Below are 23,049 nucleotides of genomic sequence, written 5' to 3'. Positions count from 1 at the left end.
AAGGCAGATTCACTAGCGTATCGGGGTGCAAGAAGTGGGAAGGGACATTTGGCCGCAGCGCTCGAAATCGACACATTGCTGTTTACTGGCATAAAAGGAACACCAAGAAAGTTTTATTACAAAAGTTTTATTCCAAACCAGCTTTAAAGATCCGAGAATGCCGCGGCGCTGGATAAAAATGCATTTGTGAGATCGAAGAGAACCTCACAAGGTCACAGAACAGACATGGGCACGGATCCCAGGCAACCAATCACGGAAATCGAGATGGCCATTAGATTGAAAGCATGAAGTTATGGTGGAAAACATGGCTAATAGAAGCCTCTCAATGAACCAACTATTTTGCATTCCTTCAGAGTTACCTAACAGTTTTGAGTAAATCCCTCAAGATCCGTCTCGGATCCATGATTCCTGATCATGGATCCGAGATGGATCTTGAGGGATTTTCTCAAAACTGTAAACCCTGAGGATCCATGATCAGGAATCATGGATCCGAGATGGATCTTGAGGGTTATACTCAAAACTGTTAACCCGCGCCCCGTAGGGGGGGGGCCGAAACGGCCCCCCTGTCCTTTTCGGTCGATATCTCCTAAACGGCTGGAGATATCGCCACCAAACTTTTAGGACCCCTCCGGGCATCAATTTTACACATTGTGACCAAAAATTTTTCCAGAGGCTATGATAGGTTGGCCACAAATGACGTCAGAGTGACGTCATGTTCTGTCATTTTCGACCGAAAAAAGACCTTCGCGAGAAGACCTGTCAGGACTACAGCTTTGAAGATACAGAAAAATGATCAAGACATAAAAGGTGTAGAATTGACAGGGCTACAAAACTGCTATCTCGAATTTTTGAAATTTTTGAGTTTTGACCCCCAAAAATCAAAAAAGCATTTTTTTTATATATTCGCCAAAAAATCCAAAAAGTTTTTTGAGTTTCGAAAAAACCGGAATATATGTGATAGTGCCTACCGTTTTCTATCTACATACCAAATTTCAGATCGATACCTCGTTTTTTGGCCAAGTTATAGCGAAAAAACTGTTCAAAAATGATGACGTCAAATTTTCAAACTCAATTTTTGGCAATTCTAGAACTCGTAGAGCAAAACGAAGACCACCATTAGACTCCCCGTGACGAGCTGCATCGAATCGATACCCATTTTATGCAAAAATATCAACTTTGAAATTTGACCTAATTTGACCTGACCTTGACCTGACCTTCACAAAAACGTGACCTAGGCTGGCCCCAAAGGCTGCCTAACCCACATAATCGCATTTGTCATGTAAAATGGACCATAAAACATGTATCACACGACACATTCATATTGTGACCCCCGGTGACCTGACCTCACTGTGACCTGACCTGGTATCAGTGACCTCAGATAGCAAAGTATATGTTTGACGAACAATGTACCATCGATGGTTTTCAATAAATTACCAATTTACTCGCTTTCACAGCACATTTCTTGAATTGCCTGTGAACGGTGAAAATCTGACCTTTGACCTGACCTGTGACGTCATCGGTTTGACCTAGGTCAATGAAATTTGGTCACAAGGTAGTTCCCGGGTGGGGCTATCGAACGCCGTTTGAATTTTGAAAATCGGCCGGTAACTTTCCGAGATCTTAGGGGGGGGGGCCGAAACGCCCCCCCCCCCCCTACGGGTGGTAGGGTCCGCCGGTAGCCCTACGGGGCGCGGGTTAACTCTGAGGGAATGCAAAATAGTTGGTTCATTGTGAGGCATATACATATTAGCCATGTTTTCCGCAATAATTCCACGCGTAAAGACCACTTATCTAGCGAACATAGTGGTCATCTTTTTTTTTTTTTTTGTGTTTGGTCGTCTGGGATACATGCCCATGTCTGTCACAGAATAAGTTAAAGTACCGCAGAACACAGATATATGATGCTATTAACTCAGTGTATTATCCCACCCAAATTAGAAGCAAAGATGCCCTGTGTTTTGTTCAGTGCATAAATGCTTAATTTCAGCTGGATCAGTTCACGCCTTCTTGAAACTTCGTAAAAAAAAAACTTAAAGGGTCGCCTCGTTCCCCTTAAGGCCTTGGAGGCCTTGACCCCATATACCCCCAAGGGTAAACAATACCTCACAAAGAGATATAGGGAACAGGGATGCACGGAATAAGATGGCTTATGTTTAATGCTCTAAAACTTAAGGGCAAAGAGCGGCTGAGGCCGAGTAAACTATTGATGCTTCTCGTGTCCGTTGAACATTTTTTTTCTGCCGGTTGCAGAAAGGCGTTGACAATAAAAATCAAACTTAACAAACATTGTCGGTATAGTGCAAAACAAAAGAAAATAGAAGCACGCCAACGGACTGACAAAATGATGCCAAAACGTCGATGACTTGCTTAGCTTATTAATTAACATTTTCAAATTCAATTTTACCGATTGGCGAACCTGAGCCTGTTGAATTTGAATTCGCTGCGCTCCGTAAATTGGCCTTTTATGGCGCCTTGGGGCGCGCATCTGCCGAGGTCCGGCAGAGTCAAGTCCCGGTCATCAACAGCAGATAGCTCTAATGGAGCCACGGCTGGCTGGTAATTGGGAAAAGCAACGGCCATTAATTGGATGTCGGACCGACTCCGGATGCTAATGGCGGCGATCAGCGCCGCTAATGCTCATCACTCGGCGCCCTTACATCGGAAACTTAGCAGCGCTGTAGGGTCCAGCTTATTTGCTCCGAGAAGATGGCTAAGTGAGGAGATTTATGGCCATGCGAACTTTCAGGATTAAGTCGGCATTAGAGATGTCGGAATGTCTCAGCGAGACATTTCCGCGTTGATTTCTGACATAATGATTGGGACTAAGATTCATATGCACCTTTTCCACAGCAATGGTGACTCTGCAATATCAAGCCTTCTTGTATGGTCCAGGGAATTACCTCGATTCTTATCTGCCTTCTTTATTCGCACTCAAGCAATGCGTTATCCACTTTCCACTAGCTCAGTCTCAGACAGAAGGACTGACAGTCTCATACCGTGCCCTGTTGGCCGTATATTGTGGGGAGCATGCAGGCATCTCCTCGGTCGGATCGGACGGCGAGTTATGCCGGATATTCGGCCGCGGCCATGGTCCGCCGCGCTCCACTAGTCGCCACGACAACCGCGTGTCAGCGAGCGTTCGCGCATCACAGGTGCCCCTCGCAGCGCGCGGCTCAGTGGCAGCGGGCTGAGGGAACGGCCACAGCTGGGACAATGTCCGGACGGTGCGGAGACAACGCGAAGACTGCGCTGAGACAGCTACCAGAGCGCAGAGACAACGCAGATCGACAGCTCCGAGCCAATGCCGAGACGAAGTGCAGACAGCGCTGGGATAGCGTGCAGACGGTGCGGAGACAGCGAGGAGACATCACTGAGACAAGCTGAGACGACTCGAGACAAGTGATACAGCGCAGAGACAGCTCAGAGACGACAGAGAGACATGGCGGAGCGCCGACCATGTGCACTGTGCATTGTGCACCGTGCAGTGTTCACTGCAGCGGAGCATCGATTACCCATGCAGGCCGCAGCTCCGTTTAACACACGTCATACAACGGACCGTATACCGTATCCGGGGGCCAGGGAAGGTCGACACGCGCCCCACGCATGCATAATGAGGTACTCGTATCGACTGGAGACACACGGTGGCACGGTCCCGTCACGGAGTCGGCGTGTTTGAGCCGGCTGAAAGCCCCATAGCCATCTGTATCCCTTCTCCTCGGGACAGTCACCACCGCTGCTCACATTGTCCGCGTGACTGCCGTCTCTATAGTATCGTGAACTCAGCCGCCACTACTGAGCAGTCACCAACGCTGCTTACTAAGCACCCGTCGCCTCTCTTGGACACACGCACACACTAAGCTGAGCTGAGCACACCACTCCCCTGCGATCGCTCGACCGTCCCTCCCGGAAAGCCCGGCGTGGCGGCAATGACCGCTCGGTGCCGACGCCAGCTCTCGGCCGCGTGATCGATGGACGGGCGACCTTTCAACCGGAGCCGTTTGACACACGCCGACGGCCCGCCGAGACGGAGACGGATGGATGGAGAGCGGGCGACGAGCTCCGTCAGAGTCGACGCTATACCGCCGCCGCCGCCGCCATTGGTGTGGCTACCAAAGCGATATCTGACGTTGCGAGGCAGGCATATTCACCATTAAGTGTCTCTAAAGTTCTTTGAACTTTTCACCTCTCGCATCAGCATTCGCTCCAGTTGTATTACAAAGAAATCGAATAACAGAAGATTATCTTTTCTTTGAAGGATTTTTTTTTTCAATCAACTTTCGTATGTTGTGGAAAAGCATATGTCCCTGACCCTTGGATCCGCGAGTGTCACTGTATTCACCGTATCCGTAACCGTAACTGTCACCTTTCCCATCCCCGTCACGGCGGTAAGCTCCGGACCGTTTCAGTTTTGACGGAGGGAGTTCCGCGGGCCGCGCGGGGCGCTCGGGGAATGTTGGCAGGCGCGGCGCACGGTGCGGCCACCGGACGACAGAAGCGGCGCGTCTGATGGATGCGACGTCGGCGACCTAAAGAGCGGAACATTGGTGGCGTGCTTTTGTTGTGGATCAAACGGCCGATCGCTCAGCTGGCGGGGAGGAGGAGGGACCGGGGGGTGTGGTGTATGGGGAGCCGGGACAGGGCGCGGCAGCGGCATGGGTGCTGTTACGGGAGACAGATCGAGCGGCAGGGGATCTGGGTCGCTACCGTCCCCACTCTGACAGTCAGGTGTTTGATGGGGAATATCCCGGTGAAAGGGCCTGTCACCTGGCTTTATTTGGGAGAGCACGCTCGCAGGTCAGTGCTAGCTCTACGCTGCAGAATGTGAGATGAACATATGAGGGGCTGTTCAATGTTGCCGGTCCTCGAAAGGAGGGGCCATTGGCAATAAAATGGCTAAATGGGCGACACGCAGTGAAGAGTCAATTTGAAGAGTTTCGAAACATATAATTCCTTGCATGCCACATCGTAAATTATAATTGAAATTTGACGACTCCCATATACTTTTTAATGGTTATAATTCACTGACCCAACAATCTAACTGGGTCGCGGGTCATTTTAACTGAACAACAAATGGAGCGTCAACGTTTTTCTGTAGAGGTGGCATAAAAAAAGAAAACGGTATGATGAAACCAAAGACTGTGCGCCTTTGAACACATTTCACTTGGTATTTCAATAGCAAAAGATCGGTAAGAGACCGTTAATTCCCTGGCCGGTCGTAAACTTCAGAAAATATCAGACATTTATCTTCCAGGAATTTCAAAGAACAACTCACAAAAATGTATCGGATCTGACAGTTTGTAGCTTTCACGATAAGTGAACATGGCATGGGACGGGACCGCACACGCTGGTATCGCACGAAGGTAGAATTATTATCGCATGGATGCTCCTTGTGAATAGGCTTAACCGAATTCCGGTCATTGTGACACGCGCTTTTTGACGGAGAAAGTGCATGAGCTCAGCGGAGGATGGGTCGGTTTCGTCTCCCCCGGATGACGTGCGGGCAGGTGTCCGGTATCGCTCAGACGAGCCCCGACCTACTCGACGTCATATCTCCACCGCCCTCGGCATCTGTCCACCGCTGTCTGTCCACCGCTGTCTATCCACCCTCCACCGTATCTGTCCCCTGCCCGCTCCACTGCCAGCCGCCGGGCGCTCCTCAGTCGGCCTGCACCCGGGGCCGGCCCGGCCGCCGGGCTGCGGAGCCCAGATTCGATATGCCCGGCATTGGGTCAAGAGGCTCAGCCGGCCGCCGATGGGGCGTAAAACACCCGTGCCTGACAGCGGGCCCGGCGCGGCGGCCCGACGGCGGACCCCGCTGACACGGGCGGGACGGCCGCGGCCCCGGCCGATTTAGCGGGGTTTGTGGTTCAGAGTGGGCCAGGAATGGAACGGGAGATCGTAGTAAGTAAATGGAGTGAGAGCTGTGTTAGATGTGTTGTGAACGTAGGATTCTGGGTTAGGCGAGGTTTGGGTAGGGGAGAGTGGGGTAATTTGGCCGCTTTTTTTAGAAAACGATGTAACTAAAAATCGACAACACATTTCTGCATTTTCTCAACGCTGACATGGGTGTGGCATACATTTTACTTTCGCTGACAGTAAACTTGAAATGATAGAGTTACTACTTATATTGAAATTGTGACGTATTACAAAGGTCTGCAAGGCGGCCAAATTGCCCCACTAGCAGGGTTATTTGGCCGGGGGTGTGGGGCAATTTGGCCGGTGTTAGTTTGAGGCCATGATTTTTGTTATAGGCGAGTCAGCTTCACATTCAGCAATGACGCGTGTCCTACGACGCATTTGAAGCATTTTGGAGGTTGACTCAGCCGTCACAGGGATCGAAAATAGTCGAAATAGCGGCTCTAGATGCGATGACAGTTTTTTACGAATAGCTTTTGAAGTAATCAAGCTAGGCCAAAACTAAAAGTACCATCGTAATTCTCTCGTCATTCCGCATCGAAACATGTATGTGTTGACCTCGAGAGGTCAAGGTCAAAGGTTTGCTTCAGGTCACGTTACCTCAGGTCGCTTGACCTCAAGGTTGCGTGAGTTCAAGGTCATCATGTATATCATTCGATGCACCTTGACGAGCTGAACACAATGAGACCATTTGCGCGGCTGTATCTTTTTTCTGTAAGTATTTATTAGCAAAAAAGCGTTAGGTAAACTTTGATGACGTCACATGCCCTTACAGCTGTCCAATAGGAATATGGCATCAAGGTAGTCAAAGTTGGTCATGAATTATGTCCTTTATGGTATAATTGACCATGACAACTCGGCCGTCCCAGCATAGTGACTCTGAGCGCACCGGCCAAGTTGCCCCGCTAGTCCCGGCCAAATAACCCCACATTGCCATTCTGAAAATTTTTGTCTATAAAGTCGTCATGGCTGTACAGAACTAGATGAAATTGCTCTTGGAACCGCTGAACACGCTCAAGAATGGCGCTATAATGTTGGAATTCGTTTACAGCCCAAATACTACATGTTATACAAATTTTTAAACGGAAGTGGAAGTTACCATTTTCTAACGAAATTCACGTTTTATTAATTTTGAATAAAACTAAGAGGGGGAAAGTTTTGACATTTGTTCTCGAGTTAGTTCTGCCGATGACAAATGAATAGAGACTAAAGTTATTTCATTCACTTTTATCAGCTTTCGTACAGGTGGGGGCGGCCAATTTACACCACCGGCCAAATTACCCCACTCTCCCCTAACCAATGTATTTAGAAGCCTCGCAAAGATCCCAGTTCCGGACCCAAGATAACGTATCAAACACGACTAGAACCACGTCACACCTAGAAAGACTCAGACCAAACCCAGACCCAGACCAGACCCAGACCAGACCCACACCAGACCCACACCAGACCCAGTCCAGACCCAGACTGTGGCGGCGCCCGCAGCTCTGCGGCTGCCGCGCCCACTGGAGAATGGTGTGGCGGATGGCGCTGCATGCGAGACGAATCCGGCGCGGCGCCGAGCTGCTAAGTATGCACGCTCCTCGTGGCCGCGGCGCCGCGGCGCTCCTTGAATCAGACGATTATCGTGACGGCCAGATCGACGTCAGGGGGTCGAGATCAATCCGATATCGGCCCTCCTCCTACCACAATGCACGCGGCAATTTTTTATCCGACCCACGGCTCCGAGGTCGACTGCCGAGTCAAAGTGAAATGTAAGGCACCACATTGTTTGGAATCGCGCGTGGGCGCGTCAGGTAAGATATATGTGACAGACACGGGCTATGGCCGTTCGATTTTATTGCCACTAGGAAAGCATACACCCATTTGGTCAGTACCCAGCCGCATAATGCACAACAAGCTCAACATGGGTGGGTCGGGTCGGATCCGTCCACCTGCCAGGGCCGCTGAGGTTTAATGTCCCTGTTTCCATTCACGCTGCCTGCTTTACGTCCTATCTGTTCTGTCGCGCTGGGAGGACTCGTCTCGTCCCCCATGTTGTCGTTCCAACGGCGTCCTGTGGTTGGATTCGTCCCGTACCGTGCCGTTTCGTCTCTGCCTCCCCTTCCCGGGGTGAGCGACACATTCCATTGTAAGCTGCATCACATTTATTGTATTTATTGCACACTAATTTTTATATTGTGCCTACTTCTACCGTGAAGCGAGATTGAGATAGAAACAAGAAACGAGACACTTTTCTTTTACCGTTTTGATATCCGACCGTGCTGTCCCCGGGGATATTGCAGTTCCGTGAGCTCCCAACTCCACGGCAGATGCTGCTGGGAGTCCATTCTCATCTGCCGCGCCAGTGATCGTAGATTCTCGCTACCGACCAGCGTGCCGGGCGTTATTACCGGGAAGGCTGCGCCGAAGGGCCGAGGAGCCCATCGGCCGACGGTGGTCTCGGCGGGGGCAGACGTGCAAACTCGCCAGACGAGAGACAATGACGACGGCTTGGGATGTCCTGCCGGGGATTTTTAATTTTAGCTCATTGATAATCTACTAATGCTGCCATAGCCCAGTCGCTGGGACATAATCGGTTGTAGCAAACTGAAAATGCTAGCAACGCAGGAAGTGAGCGAAAGAATTTCTCGTAGTGCACAGTGCACTGCTTTTTCTTACGCTGAAAAGCATTGCTATCAAAGTATTCGCCTTTCCTGATTGTATCTTTTCCCACATAGCCAGCCTCTTTATCTGTTCAACACGCGGTAATTGGCGTTAATCTGTGTCCGATCTGTGATAATACGCTACCTGACCATCCTCTGGCTACCAAACAGGGCGCTGGGCGGGCGGCTGTGATCAGAGGGACCACCGGGCGGCGGGCAATCTCGGTAGGTGGAGCGGTCTCTGACTGCCGGGGCGTGTCCGTACCGCCGTCCCGCCGCCGCCCCGCAGCCACCTGTCATCAGTCGAGCTGCAGCTCCGCGCGCCGCCGCGTGGGCCGGCCGGCCGGCGGACGGGCGGACGCGGCTGTGCACTGCACCGTGCACAGGTGAGCCGCCCGGGAGCTGCGCACCCCGGCCGCGGTGCGGTGACGTCGGCCACACTGCCGCGCTCTGACGGTGTTCTGACGGCAACGTCTCGCCATAATCAGAGATTTATGCACGGAACGGCGCGGCAGCCGGCGACGCCCCGGCGCTTTTGTGCGGTCATTTCGCCCGGCGCATAGATTATCGGAGTAATGTGAACGGCCCTGTTCGATAGCACAGAGCATGAATCATGGGAGTAGCTGGGCTGGGACACGCCTCGGGCCACTCCTCCCTCTGTCCGGCGGTGAGGTACCGGCCGGCACACCGGTCGCGGCGGACGGCGGCCAAAGCCACCGCTGCTGATTTGCATCACACGTCGGCCCGGTAAGCCTATAATCGGATCAGGTGTTCCGTCGACACAACTCAATCTGCCGCGATTCAGTGCCGATGTCGCTCATTAATCCGGTTTAGTGTTCTGTTCTTGCACTCAGTTTTCATCCAGCTTAACCGGCCGAACATGACATACGAGAAGCAGTGAACTACGAGCCGCTCAGCTTTTAGGTCATGATCATAGCAACTCTGCTCTGCTAAGAATAAAATCGGAACATCACGTCTGGAGCACAATTTCAGACGTGATCTTAATTAAAACAAAACACTCATCCTAATTCAGTCAACTTGCATATTTTCACTCCAGTCCCTCCCACACAACAGAGGAGTTCCTTTTTTCTGTTCCCATCTCGCCATTTGACCCTCTGTCCCCCTGTCCTTCTGTCCATGCCTCCGTTCATTCGTTTGTCCATTCCTGCATTTATCAATTTTCCATCCGTGGCGGGGCCATGGGGCGGCCCGGTTCTGTCGGCTCGCTCCGTGTCACTTCGAAGAACTTCCCCCTCTGATCAGTCGACCCGTGTCGGTCCGCGACTGACTCCGTGCCGGTCAGGATGACTTCGTGTCAGTTCGGGTGACTCCGGTGTCGGCTCCGATGACTCTGAATGACTCTGCGTCTGTAAGGATGACTCCTTGTCGGCCCGGATGACGGCCCGGCGCAGGACGGCCGATGACGGCGGGAGGCCGCCACCGCTCCGACAGATACCAGATGTCATAAACTCGAGCCGATATTGGCTGCGGCTGGTTTATGAAGGCTCCGACCGGCCGGCCGCCGCCGCAGGACCTCCTTTGAAGTGCAGCGCCCGCGGTCGGAGAAGCTGAGAGGGACTGAAGAGCACGTATGGGGAGTGACAAGTGCTGAGATTATGTTTGATGTGGCTTTAGATGCTTGGAGCTTTTCTTACAAAACTAATACTTATCGCATTTGCATTTCGTTTTACATTTTTTTCACCATTTTTACGTATCTTTATTTGTCTTCCCGCAATTTGTATGTTTTGCGGGAAGATGTAAACAAATTATAAATGAGGCTGAGTCTCTCAAAACATCACCCTGCACATAGACATATCTCCAAGAGCCAATTCAAAATGACTATTAATCCGAAATGATCTTGCACATTCTTCATTTAGGCCCATGGTGTTTTGGGTCATCCTTTTGTGTACGGACCAGACGTCAGCACCGTGGTCTCGATATGATGTTTACCGATTGACAGGCATTCTGTGACGCTCGATAAGACAGCCCAGATATCACCAGTTTTTGTTACTGATAGAGAGGTAAACGTAGCGTGAAAAAAGCATCGCCAGTTGGCGGCAAGTCCCCACGTCAGCCACCCCGTCACCATCAGGGCGGATATTGATCGACTTGGACGGCACTTGGAATGGTATCAAAGGAATATGGTGAAACGTATGATGGTGAAATGGCCCGTGTCGAAATGTGCTTTCCGAATGTACGAGGGTGAAACGTAGCTCTATCGATTACCGTTTGAGTTTGCTTTTCAAGCTCTTGCACCCTGAACTTTGAGCACTTCACTGTAGTTCTTTCAATTCTTTGAGTTCATCTACACAGGCACGCGGGCACGCACTCTTATCTGTCTTTTAACCCGCGCCCCACTGGGGGGGGGGCTATTTATAGCCCCCCCTCCCGTTTTTCTGCAATAACTTCCAAACCGCTTGACGAATCGACGCCAAACTTTCAGTACCTTCGGCTGCATCAATTTGACACCTTGTGTCAAAATTTGAACTTCGTAGCTACCATAGGTCGGCCGGAAATGACGTCAGAGTGACGTCATGTTCGTCCGATTTCGACGCAAAACATTGAACCACGGCAATCGCTCCCAAGAGCTCAGTTTTTAAGCTAGATCCAATTTCTTTGCATGAAAGGACTCAGAATTGACCACGCTATCAAACTGCAATCTCGGATTTTCAAAATTTTGAAAATTTCGAAAATTTTATATAATAATATTCAAAATTTATATTTTTATATTTTTTTCAAAAAGTTTTTGACTTTTCGAAAAAACCGGAATATATGTGACAGAACGCATGATTATGACTAACTCTAGCAAGTTTTAGCTAAATATCTTCAAAAATGGCCAAGTTATACGCATTATTGCAAAAAATTCACAATTATTAATTTTTCAAATCAATTTTTCAGTACGTATTTGGCATCGTACACCAATATAAATGGCACCATCGTGTTCCTGAGCTCAAACTGCATCCAATAGACACCTTTTTTGTTGAAAAATTTCAACTTCAAAATTTGACCTTTTTTGACCTGAAAGTGACCTGACCTAGGCTAATTTCGACTCAAAATGACCTTAAATGACACAGACGACATCAAATTCGAAATCTATGGCCTAAATGGACCATAAAACATGTGTCACGTGACCGACGCATGATATAATATTTTCGTGACCTGTGATGACCTGACCCTGACCTGAAAATCAAAGTACAAGTTTGGTACCCTCAAGGTATCTAGAGCATCTGTTCACGAGTGTGGAAACCAAAAATGAGCCTGATCTGACTTGTAAGACGGCGGCCAGAGCCCAAAATGTGAACAAGCCAAAGTGCTAATAATTTTTACTTTGACCTGACCTGTGACGTCATCGGTGACCTCGAGGTCAATGAAATTAGGTTTCGCTCGACAGTTTTTCCGGGGCTATCAGACGCCGTTTGAATTTTGACGATCGGCCCAGTAGTTTCGGAGTTAGGAGGGGGGGCTATGAATAGCCCCCCCCCCCCCAGTAGGGCGTGTTATACACAGACCCCAGTGGGGCGCGGGTTAAATCCGAGTCGATGTGATCAGAATAAAAACAGGAGCAGCGGCGATCCACGGTGAACACACAGTGAAGAATTCACAATACAGCAGAGCTCATGGCTGACAGCTTCCGATAATAGTTCAACTCCACTTTTGTTCGGACTTCTTGTGTACGCCGGAGTGGGTCTTTGCCCGTCTCAACAATTCAATTCAATTACAGCAGCACGTGGTAGAAAAACGTCCACCAAGTGAAAACTAACGACGGCGCGACAGGCGTTCGCAGCATTTCGTCATTCACCTTCCGGTCTATGAATGGCGGCGACTTCTGAAGCGTGGCACCCGTCAATGGCAGGCTGCTGATGAATTCAGCTGCATGCTGTCAACAAGGTCTGGCTGATATCGATTGGCATACCGGTGGTAATAGTGGAGCGTAAATATACGGTCACTGGTGGCTGTAGCACTGTCTCAATGCGGGTCACTTGGCTGTAGCACTGCCTCCCTGTTGGTCACTGATGGCTGGAACGGAACTCTGTCTCACTGCGGGTCACTGATGGCTGGAACTGTCTCACTGCGGGTCACTGATGGCTGGAACCATGTCTCACTGTAGGTCACTGATAGTTTACGTGGGCTCGTTTCACACCCAACTACCCCGCCAGTCGGACCGTTTGTCGACAAACACGGCGCATCACGGACGATTTCAGGCGCCAATGCGGCGCGAGAGCACACTGATGTCATATCGCCCCGCTCTGAAATACGGCGTGACCCGCCGCGGCTGGTAGATTCGACACTGAACGAGCCGAGCCCCTGAGATATGCTCGGTTTACAAGTGCAATGTATATTTTTTTCTGGATGCTCTTATTCCTTTCAGCGATTTTTCTTTCAGCGAGAGCCGAGAACTGACTGAATCTAACGTCATCGTTATGTTAACTTATAACGGACCAGTCAGCCATGAAAATGCTCAGCAGCGCTTATGTCTGTATTCACGCCCCAAAGCAAAACAAGCCCGTCGAAGAGCTGCATTTCGGGCCGACGCTGGACAGCTTAATCAGCCGCCTGTGACCGGTCCCCTGCGTCCTGACAGCGGATTGTCGGCGCGCCGAGGCCCGTCAATTTGTCAGACCGGTTACACGGGGCCTGGGGACCGCCGCCAATTCGACCGCGACCGGCGAGCGTTCTGCCGCCGAAAAACTGACGGGAAGGTGGTCGGCCCGTCCGTTTTTATTCGCGAGAGGCGCCGGTCACGGGTCAAACCCTGCACGGTCGGAAAAAACGGCGCGAGTCAAACCTCAACCGGGAGAGACTGGTGGCGGGACTTCCACACTGGTATAGGTTAGTTTCATTGAATATATTTCATTTGGGAAATATTGTAACTGGCGTGATTCAGCGTGCGCGGAACTTCTACTGCCTGGAAATATTGTCCGATGAGCCGGCCATCCGTTTCTGTTGAGGCTGTCCCAATACATCGGCTGCGAGACATAGTGCGTGTTTCAGCGCTAAGCTGTCCAAAGCTGCACTTTATGAGTTTCGCCGGCGATATTTATGCCGCTTCCTCTAATGCATTCGGGCGAATTAGTCAAACAGACGAGCGGCGATTGAGTGGGAACAGTTTGATGGAGCGCTCCAATCACATGGTTAGGACCGGAGGCAGATGTCAAAATCGCGAGCAGAACACATCCCGGCGATGGAAATACAGCGGTGGGCTATATCCTCCGCCAAGCCGCGGCCCACGCCGCCTTACAGTTGTTTTGTTAATTTAATCCGCTATCTCGTAAGAATTTCCACGATCTCGTTCCTTCTGGAACACCTTGGTTGGTTCATTTGAAGTCATTCTATTTCCATTATTCATCGGTCTATAAAAATGTGAAGCTTTATTTTTGTAAATTTTGTCGGTATCAGTTACCATACCGCTATTGTTCTGGAACAAAAAGGCCTCCTCTCGTTGTTTTTCCACAACATGCTTAGTGAGACAATTAATGAATGCATGACAGGATCGTTTGCTTCTTTATATGAGGCAAAGAATCAGCCTCAGTGTATGATGTACTGCACCCGTCGACCATTTGTCTGGCCAGCTTATCTTTTTGCTCGATGAGTCTCACTAACAAGCGCAATAAGTCGTTGGTGCTTAGTCAGCTGTGAAGCTGAACAGGCAGCGTTCTCAGCCACACTAGGAAACCACCAACCTTCCTTGCTGCCGTCTGGACCGTTGACAACCCAAACAGCCGACCTTCCCCCCCCCCGATAGCCCCCTCCCCCCCCCCCCCGACACTGACCGGCCGCCGGGCCCTGACTGAGACGTCTAATCTCTCGTTCGATGTGGATTGATCACCCGCGGCCCTGCCTGGCGTGCCTGAACACGGTCGAAATTTATCGCCTCGGGCGATCGCCAGACGATCAGACTGGACACCATGAGCTATTCGAGCTCCTATCGAATACGTCCCCGGAACGCTACGATTACTTCCCTTGTGAACTGGTGTTGTTCTTACGACTTCTTTTTCCACTCATCGGCTCACGCATCTTGGTCAGCTCTACACACAGTTGTGATGACCGCTCGATTTGCGGTGGTGTTTTGAGAGGTTGGGCCGAATCTCGTCCCGTCCACCGATCTATCCACCGGCCCACCTTGCAGGTCGGCCCTGTAGGTCCGCCCGGGCCGTCCACCGTCCGTCCGCCGCCCCGTCCACCGCCTGCCAGGTCCGCCCTGGCCGTCCACCGCCCTGCAGGTCAGCTCCGTCCGTCCACCGCCCTGCAGGCCCGCCCCGGCCGCCCACCGCCCGTCCACCGCCCTGCAGTGCCGCCCCGTCCGTCCGCCACCCGGCCGCCCACCGCCCATCCACCGCCCGGCAGGTCTGTCCGGGCCGTCCACCGCCCCATCCACCGCCCTGCAGTGCCGCCCCGTCCACCGCCCGTCCACCGCCTGGCAGGCCCGCCCCCGCCGTCCACCGCCCTGCAGTTCCGCCCCGGCCGTCCACCGCCCTGTCCGCCGCCCCGTCCACCGCCCGGCAGGTCTGCCCCAGCCGTCCGCCGCCCGTCGATCAGCGGGCGGCGTCTGATTGGACCCGTGCGGGCCGACCGCGTTTCGTTGGCACCCGACACACGCCGGCGGACGAACCGGAGCGGTTTTTCGGACGCTGTTTATCGCGCCTTTATCGCGCAATGAGCACCCCTGAGGAGCGCCAGCGCGCCACTCCCGGAGCGCGCGCCGGCCCCGTGCATTTTGTCACGTGCGCCCCCCCCCCCTCCCGGCGCGTGGTGCCAATTCTGGGACGACCGCGATAGGAAGGCACGCAGAAAACTCTTTTTTGTAGCTGGAATGGGAACAAAATGTCAGAGAAAAGGTAAGTGGAATGGCAGGTAGCCTGTGTTTAGAGAGACCAGGAGCTCAATTATGCAAATCATCAATCCGAATAGACGATTTTGGATGTGGGTCATTCTGGCGGGATCTATTTTGTTCTGGCTTTATTCACTAAGTTAGTAAAAATAGTTTACTTTATTGACTTTCTCCTCCATTTTTAACGATGCATCATATTACTCATTCATGTCATAGGTATGTGTTACGTTGAATTTTAATGTTAAAATGTTTTGAATCTCTGGAAGTCGCAAAATGAAAAGCTATCAGTTATCACCTAACTTATATTTTAGTGTTGAGGCACCCTCGCATCTTATGAAATATTATTCCAAGAGCTAATAAATTGCTCACAAGTCACAACCTTGATTTCATTGCCGACGAACCCAATAAATACTAACTACACTAAATGGATTATAAACGTCTACTGAAACGTGCAACCAACAGGTATGCAGTAATAACCAGCCAAAGCACGCCGTCAAAACTACAGTTAACAGTGCCCATGATATTTTGAAATCGATAATTCACAATTACATACAATCCGCGCCGTTTTCACGACGGTTTATCTGGCGAATGCACCAAACTTGACCCAACCTGCACGAGCTCTCTTTTACAACAAATATCTTCTTATCATTAATTCATTTCAGTGTTGTAACCGAAAATAATGTCTGATATGCACCAAAATCTGCACCAAATGACACTACTGAAGACGATGTGACGATGGAAAATGGCAATTACGCAGGCGAATTGCACTTGCAACTTGCAGAATACGAGTATAATGATGTCTTTCTAAGCCTCGCCGTGTTCGGTCCCAGCTCGTTTACTGTAGCCGTCAACAAGTCCCCTATCCCGCTGGTGGCATGCAGTTGATGGCCGATAAATTTCCACCAGACGCCGGAGTCCCCCCCCCCGGCCCCCCGGTATCTACACCCCGTCACCTCCTCCCCTCCACGGCTCTGTCGGTGTCACGGACTGAAATTTACAGCAGCTGAGGGAGCACCGCCATGTAGGGCTGCTGGGACAAAATGAATGTCAACTCCTAACCTCCATAGTCCCCCAACCCTTTCCCGCTCAATTCTGGTAAGTATACCTTTTTTAGCTGCGTGAATATTCTTCTAGTTTTTTTTTCTCAAGCACCTGTTTCAACTTTCATGATTATAAACGTACACGCTCGGAATGTTATACATATATATAGTTAGTGCGTTTGATGTTCGTGACCGAATCGGAAGGTAGCTGATCTCTGCACTGCCCCGGCTTTTGTGACTTGCTGGATTTCTCCAGTTGGTTTGATTTTCTCCTTGAATGCCTGGTAAATAAGAGATCAGTATCGATTGTTCATTTAACCATGAATAATCAACGAATCGCCTATCGGGATTATACGGATATCACCAGTCACGAATTTCACGTAAACTGACTCAGCTCAACTCAATCACGACTCTTTTCTAGTTTGCTAACCAGATTTGAAACCTTATCTGATCAATATATTACCGTAGGTGCGAATAAATGGCACGGATCTTCGTTAGCCAAAGCATTTGCGGTCTTTCGCGCACTCCTCGATTTTCATTGCAGTCAGTCAGCTGTGCAGGTGAGTTTCCCGCTCTGGCCGCCAGGGGCGCTGTCGGCGGGAGAGCTCTGTGAGCCGACGTCGGTCCCACGTTAGTACTGGACGGGGTGCGGTGGAGGTCCGTCTCCCATGTGCCGCCTGAGAGTGACGGGACCTGGTGATGGTCAGAGAGGTCCACAGAGGTGCGCTGAGGCTGGAGCCGTGTGCTAGGACAGAGGAGGGTCGATTTATGACCGAGGACCTGCGAGGAGACCCCGACACCTGTGCGTGGGAAACAACTCCACACAGTGTCAGTGATATTGCGAACGGGTGGTGATATACGGTGCCGTCCACCGATCCGATACAGGGTGTGGAATATCTGTGGAGTCGTAGCATCGAGAATCAAGAGTCGAGAAGGTAATGTCGAAACGGATTCAAGAAGAAACGCTTGACTCCAGTTCAAAAATTTCATAAAACGGCAATTCAATAAGCAATGCGAGACATAACAACCAAATGGGGCACCGGATAGGGGAATTTCCGTGCTCCTCTGCTGATTTGGTGGGCATTGGACCTCGGTGCTCAGTACCGAAGTACCGCTCACACCTTTTTGCTCTCGTGCTGCCTCTCGGGGTCTCGGCATGACCAATCGCCAATGGCTCGGTCTGTACTTACTTCAGTTAAACGCTCCTTAAACAGCTCCCGGACGTCCATGGCGCACTTCCGTTGACGTTTCATCTGCTATCCGCGGTGATCCCACAACTTCGGTGGACCTCCGACCAAACGCGTGCGAACGCGGCTGTCTGCAAGGGCGCAGAACTAGCTGTATGGGCACAGAGCTGTCCGTATGGGCACAGAGCCGTCTGCGACTCCGTATGGTCACAGAGCTGTCCGTATGGACACAAATATATCCTTATTGACGCAGAGATGTCCGTAAGGGTGCAGAGCTGCCATGATGGGCGCAGGGCTGCCTGTACGGGTGTAGAACTGCCATTGTATTGGCGCATTCCAATGATTTTTTTTTTTATAGATAACCTGCCGATCTTGCTTGATTAACCCTCGCCCTGGCAGGGGGGGTGGATGCGACCCCCCTAAGGTTTTTCAAAGATAGCGTAAAAACGGCGGCGCGCAGCGCCGCCAAATTTGGCACAGCCTATGGGGCAGCCTTTTTACATATAACCTGAAAATTTCAGGTCCGGGTGACCTTGGGTCAGGTCACCAGGTCAGAAAAACCGGTACAAGGTCATGGTCAAATTTCAATTTTCTTTTTGCACCTGTCCAACTCACAGTTTTGGACTGATTTCCTTCAAACTTTCAGGATGTGCTAAGTTCACCGAGTTGTATATCATATAGTTCGGGTTTTTGATGTCACTGACCTGAGGTCAGTTAGAGGTCATTACGTCGAAATGTTAAGCCTATGGGAAAATACTAAATTCGGAAAATACTGGAGATATCCGATTCGTTCTATCACTTTTGTGCTTTGAAACCACAGTACTTAACAACAGGTCACTTGGTGCTTATTTGTTTGGTGTACCTACTTATCCATGGGTCAGGTCAAATGAGGTCAACTGAGGTCAAATGACGTTTTTGCCAATAACTTGGCACATAATAACAGTAGAGCTTAAAAAATGGTGTCATTGTGTTCCTGGTGATCAGTCAAATATAATGAGATGCGATATGATGCAATTTGGTTAACTTGAACTTAATTAATTAATTAAAGTTTACTTAAAAATTAAGAAAAACTTCAGGTACACTTAAGCAAGCAAAAAGTACATCATTCGACGCGCCTTGACGTGGTGAGTTCACTGTTCACTGGTGTTTTTCTTTTTTCTCTATCCTTATTAGATCAAAAGTTATAAGCGAAAAACTTTTGACCTGTTTTTAGCGATTTTTTTACATTTATACCCCCCAAAACCCCCTAAATATTGACCTAGAGCAACCAAATTTGCACAGGGGCGAGAACTCCAGGGGGTTCACCTACCTACCAAATTTGGTGTTTCTAGGTGCCATGGAGCCAATCGCGAGGGGGGTCGCATCGACCCCCCCCCCCCTGCCAGGCCGTGTTATAAAAAATGCCCTGCCAGGGCGAGGGTTAAGCTGCATTCGCTACTAAGTCCCGAAAACTCCTACTATATAGTGAACATTATCCCAAAATACCAATGTTATTCGTGATAAGCTATATTTGAATTATATAATTATATTTTGACTTTCAATATTTGAATGACGTTTCATTCAGTATACAGTCTATGTGCCCTTAAAAATGTCAAATTACGGCAAATATGTTGAAACCACCTGAACCATAATCTTTAGTTAGGCGATAAACAGAAACATATTATTTGTTTCGAAAATGGGTATTAAACGTATCTGGTACTGATTGGTGATTGCACCCTTCTGCAGTTAGGCTTTGCCATGGTTTCATTAAAATTTTGGATACTTAAATTCAACCATCACACCTTTTTTCTAGCTAATCTACATAAAAAGTTTCATTTGAGATGTGTCACAGGTCACCACAGATAATAATTATCTAAAGAGACTATCATCATGGCCATGGGCAATTCTAATATTTTTAGAGCAGATAATATACTGTTAAGAATGATGGATATAGATCAGTGGTAATAATCAATGTTATTACACAATTAGTTCACTTATTTCCTCATTTAATGATTCCTAATTGAAGTACTGCTCTAATGAGCCCTAGATAAATTTACCGTCATCGCCGCATTATTTAGATTTATTACAGAGAATGCAGGCAAATTGAGCGCTAGATCTCCAATTGAAGCATGCATTAGGCTACGTGAAATAATAAGGGGATCATTTTTCACTTTGATCATACTCTTAATTGGATGTAAAGGGCAGAAGGCGACCCTTCGTGCGAATAGGACTATCAAGTAGGTACGAAAAGTCACCATCACTTACCAATAACGTTGTATTTCGAGTTAACACCACGACTAAACTCCTACAGCCTTTCTTGCAGCTGCACTGGTGAGCTGCAGGTCGGGAAGGAGCCAGCTTATTCAGACGTCTTATTAGCAGCTTTGTTGAGGTTTTTAATTTTCGCAATAACTTTTAATGTTGTCCCTGTAAGATAAGATTGATAATGTAGCTGGGGCCTGAACATAATCGCACTGACAAGTCACAAATGTAACACAAAAGCAAGCAAGACATTGAACATGCCACTGAGTAGGTAGTTACATGGTTAAGATAAAGGCGTAGAGGCCGTAATCGTTTGTATTATTTTAACAAGTGTTTCGACCTGAATGGCGCGTCCTACGTGCAGAAAGTGAGTGAATGTTTAACAGGTGTTTATTCCATTTTGTTTGAGTGAAATTGGGTGAATCTAAATGTCGAAGAATCCTAGAGGCAATTTATCGAACTGATTGATGCTACCCTATTCCTGGCGGGCTCCGCCGGGACAAGAAACTGGCGGGGGGGTGGGGGCCGATTCGGCCCCCCCCCCCTGAGATCTCGAGAACGAAGCAAGATAGCGACAAGCGGTAAACGGCATCGGATACGCACGGTCAAGATCTACAATTTTTACAAAGGTCATTTTCAGGTCAGGTCAAAGATGACGTCACAGGGGTCGAAAAAGTCAAAATGGCGGCGCTAGATATGGAGAGAGTTTTTCTCGAATAACTTTCGAATTAGTCAAGATAGGAACAAACTAAGGGCATCATCGTGATCCTCTCGTCAATCCGCATCGAATGATATATATGTTGACCTCGAAAGGTCAAGGTCAAAGGTTGACCTCAGGTCACGTGACCTCGAGGTCATCATGTATATCATTCGATGCGTCTTGACGAGCTGAACACAATGAGACCATCCACGCGTCTGTATCTTGTTCCTGTACGGAGTTATTGGCCAAAAACCTTTGGTGACCTTTGATGACGTCACATGACCTCACAGCTGCCCAACAGCAAAACAAACCTCAAGGTAGTGAAGGTTGATCGTATATGAAGTCATGTATGGTATATGGGGCCATTCCGACCCGTTTTAGTGGTAAAAACAGGGAGTTGATTTTTCCCCCATTGACGAGGTCGCGAAACTGACCTGACCTTAGGTCACCGATATCAAAATTCCGAGATATACAAATTGCACATACTGGTATCCTAACTAAAGCCTGAAGAGAAGAAATTGATCGGTCAAAAACTCTAGCTCTGGCGTGATTGCAAACTTTTCTGAGGTAGGGTCACCAAACCGCCTCTGGTGACCTGACCTGAGGTCAGATCAACTCAAAATTTTCAGACATGTTGCGTAGAAGCCTTTTAGGAAAAGTCAGAAAATTTGAGCTTCCTAGCTCAACGCGTTTGGGAGAAATAACCAAAAAACCTCAGGGGGGGGGGCTCCTGAGCCCTATTCCCCCGCCAGGAATAGGGTTAAGAGTTCGTCACCAAATAACTGCACGCTAACTGAAACAAGACACTTCCGGCTTTTGTGGATCAAACATTCTCTGCTTTTGTAATGAAAAATCTTGGCGACATGATTGAGAGCTCCTCGTTGGATTGCATTTAGTGATCATATCGTCATCAGTCACGGCCGCCCAACTAGTTCACCCAGCCTGCTGACGCCGAACATAACTCGGGCACCGAATCGCGTCCGGTTTAAAAGTCGCATTTGTTGCCGTCGTCCGTCACAGGCCAGTGGGTTGGGTTCGGCCGCCCGGTTACCAACTGGGCCCGGCTCTCGGACCATTATTGGTACACCGCGCACAGCACGGGCAACGGGCACTGGACAGGCGGGCAGTCTCCGCCCGCATGTACTGTGTAATGTTTTGTACAGAAGGTCTACAAAATAAGTCCTCTCCGTATGCGGGCAGTTGGCGCCTGAGTAGCGCTCAGGCGCTAACTGCCCACTGGTGACCCGCTTACGGCGGGGACTTATTTTGTAGACCTTCTGTACAGAAGGCTACCATACTCCAGTCGGAAGTGCAGGGGCTTACATTATTAACGGCTTATGTAATTAAATTATGAGCTTACACATCATACCTACAAAACAGATCGCACCATTCGGTGTTCAATCTCTGTATAAATACACTGTAAAAAAGTATGGCACCCATGTCAAAAACCAGCTCTCCCTGTCCCTGTACCGGCTTATTTTAAGAAGGCTAAATGGTTGCTGAGGTTAAGCACCCGTGTCGAAAAATAGCTCCCTGTACCGGCTTATTTTATGCACCCTAAATTGGTGCAACCATTTAGGGTGCCTAAATTAATTTTTGAATTGGTGTTATTTTTTTACAGTGTATGTAAGTACAGTCGTCCACTTCTCGGGACATGTGCAGTCTGCATACCCCGACCCAATGACTTTTCTCGCGGTTCACGGCTCCCTGGCCCGCCGTGCCGCCGTGGCCACTGGTCAGTAATGCATCATCGTCTGTTAGTGGGTGTCGGCCATTCAATACATCATCGCCGGCAGTCTCCGCCCGTTCCGTACCCCGCTCCACCTGCTAATCGTGCCGGTCATCTCCGGAGTACCCTGGTCACTCCGAGGCAGCTGCTGAATATCGCAGAGACATCATGGTCATATGCCAAACCATGCATCCGCCCGCTTATGTCATGCCTGTTTTGTGATGCGATCAACAGCATCGAATCGGATGTTGGACAACTTTTCTGGACCCGCTCGTCCATTCCATTCACATGCCGACTGGCAGGATAGAAGTGAAGATAAGCGGTCACCTGAACAACAGGTTTTGGAATGGTAAGCGACAGGCGGATACTTTATTGCTTGTAACGGTCTCTGTTCCACAAGTCTGAAGTCCAGGCTGTTTCCGTTTATTTATTACACTTTTCCACTGGCTGACCACCTCAATTCTGCATCTACCCCGAATGGTACCCTATCGTCGACAGAACCCTCTCCCCGTCATCCACTATTCATGCCACCCCCGCCATACGCCGTCCAAATTGCAGTGAGTGTTGAACCACCGTCTCGATAGTTCCGGCCCGGTGCCTAGTCCTACATTTGTGTCAGCGCATCGGTGGGCCGATCGTCCTGCCTGAAGTTGACAATTTACGGGTGACGGAGACAGGTGGAGAGGGTCGTCCACGTCGGCAGACCAGACCAAACCAGACCAGACCAGACCTATGCATAGCTGGCGGCTGAGGGGCTCCGGTCCA

At 49.7% G+C, this 23,049-nt stretch overlaps 1 protein-coding gene and 1 long non-coding RNA gene across 3 annotated transcripts in view; one reads left to right on the top strand and one right to left on the bottom strand.

Annotated features, from left to right (window-relative positions):
* Positions 1-16,745: 16,745 nt before the first annotated feature.
* LOC122379690 lies at positions 16,746-20,271 on the bottom strand. 2 transcript variants are annotated; one of them, XR_006256217.1, is made up of 4 exons: positions 20,196-20,271; positions 19,859-20,020; positions 17,618-17,745; positions 16,746-17,017 (listed from the first exon to the last, which is right to left on the bottom strand). It is a non-coding gene; the product is annotated as an uncharacterized LOC122379690 (long non-coding RNA). The 2 variants fall into 2 exon arrangements; XR_006256216.1 differs by having other exon boundaries at positions 20,135-20,248.
* The window catches only part of LOC122379688 (monocarboxylate transporter 2-like), a 40,284-nt gene continuing 34,303 nt past the window's right edge, over positions 17,069-23,049 (top strand). Inside the window, exon 1 of the mRNA XM_043362080.1 lies at positions 17,069-17,362. The gene's annotated coding sequence lies outside the window, so the exon portion shown is untranslated. The remainder of the gene's footprint in view (positions 17,363-23,049) is intronic.

The sequence above is a fragment of the Amphibalanus amphitrite genome, unplaced genomic scaffold (assembly GCF_019059575.1).
Source record: "Amphibalanus amphitrite isolate SeventyFive unplaced genomic scaffold, NRLGWU_Aamphi_draft 000082F_arrow, whole genome shotgun sequence".
Classification (NCBI taxonomy): Eukaryota; Metazoa; Arthropoda; class Thecostraca; order Balanomorpha; family Balanidae; genus Amphibalanus; species Amphibalanus amphitrite.
Note: the sequence above shows the minus strand (reverse complement) of the source record. Positions and strands in the feature narration are given on the sequence as shown.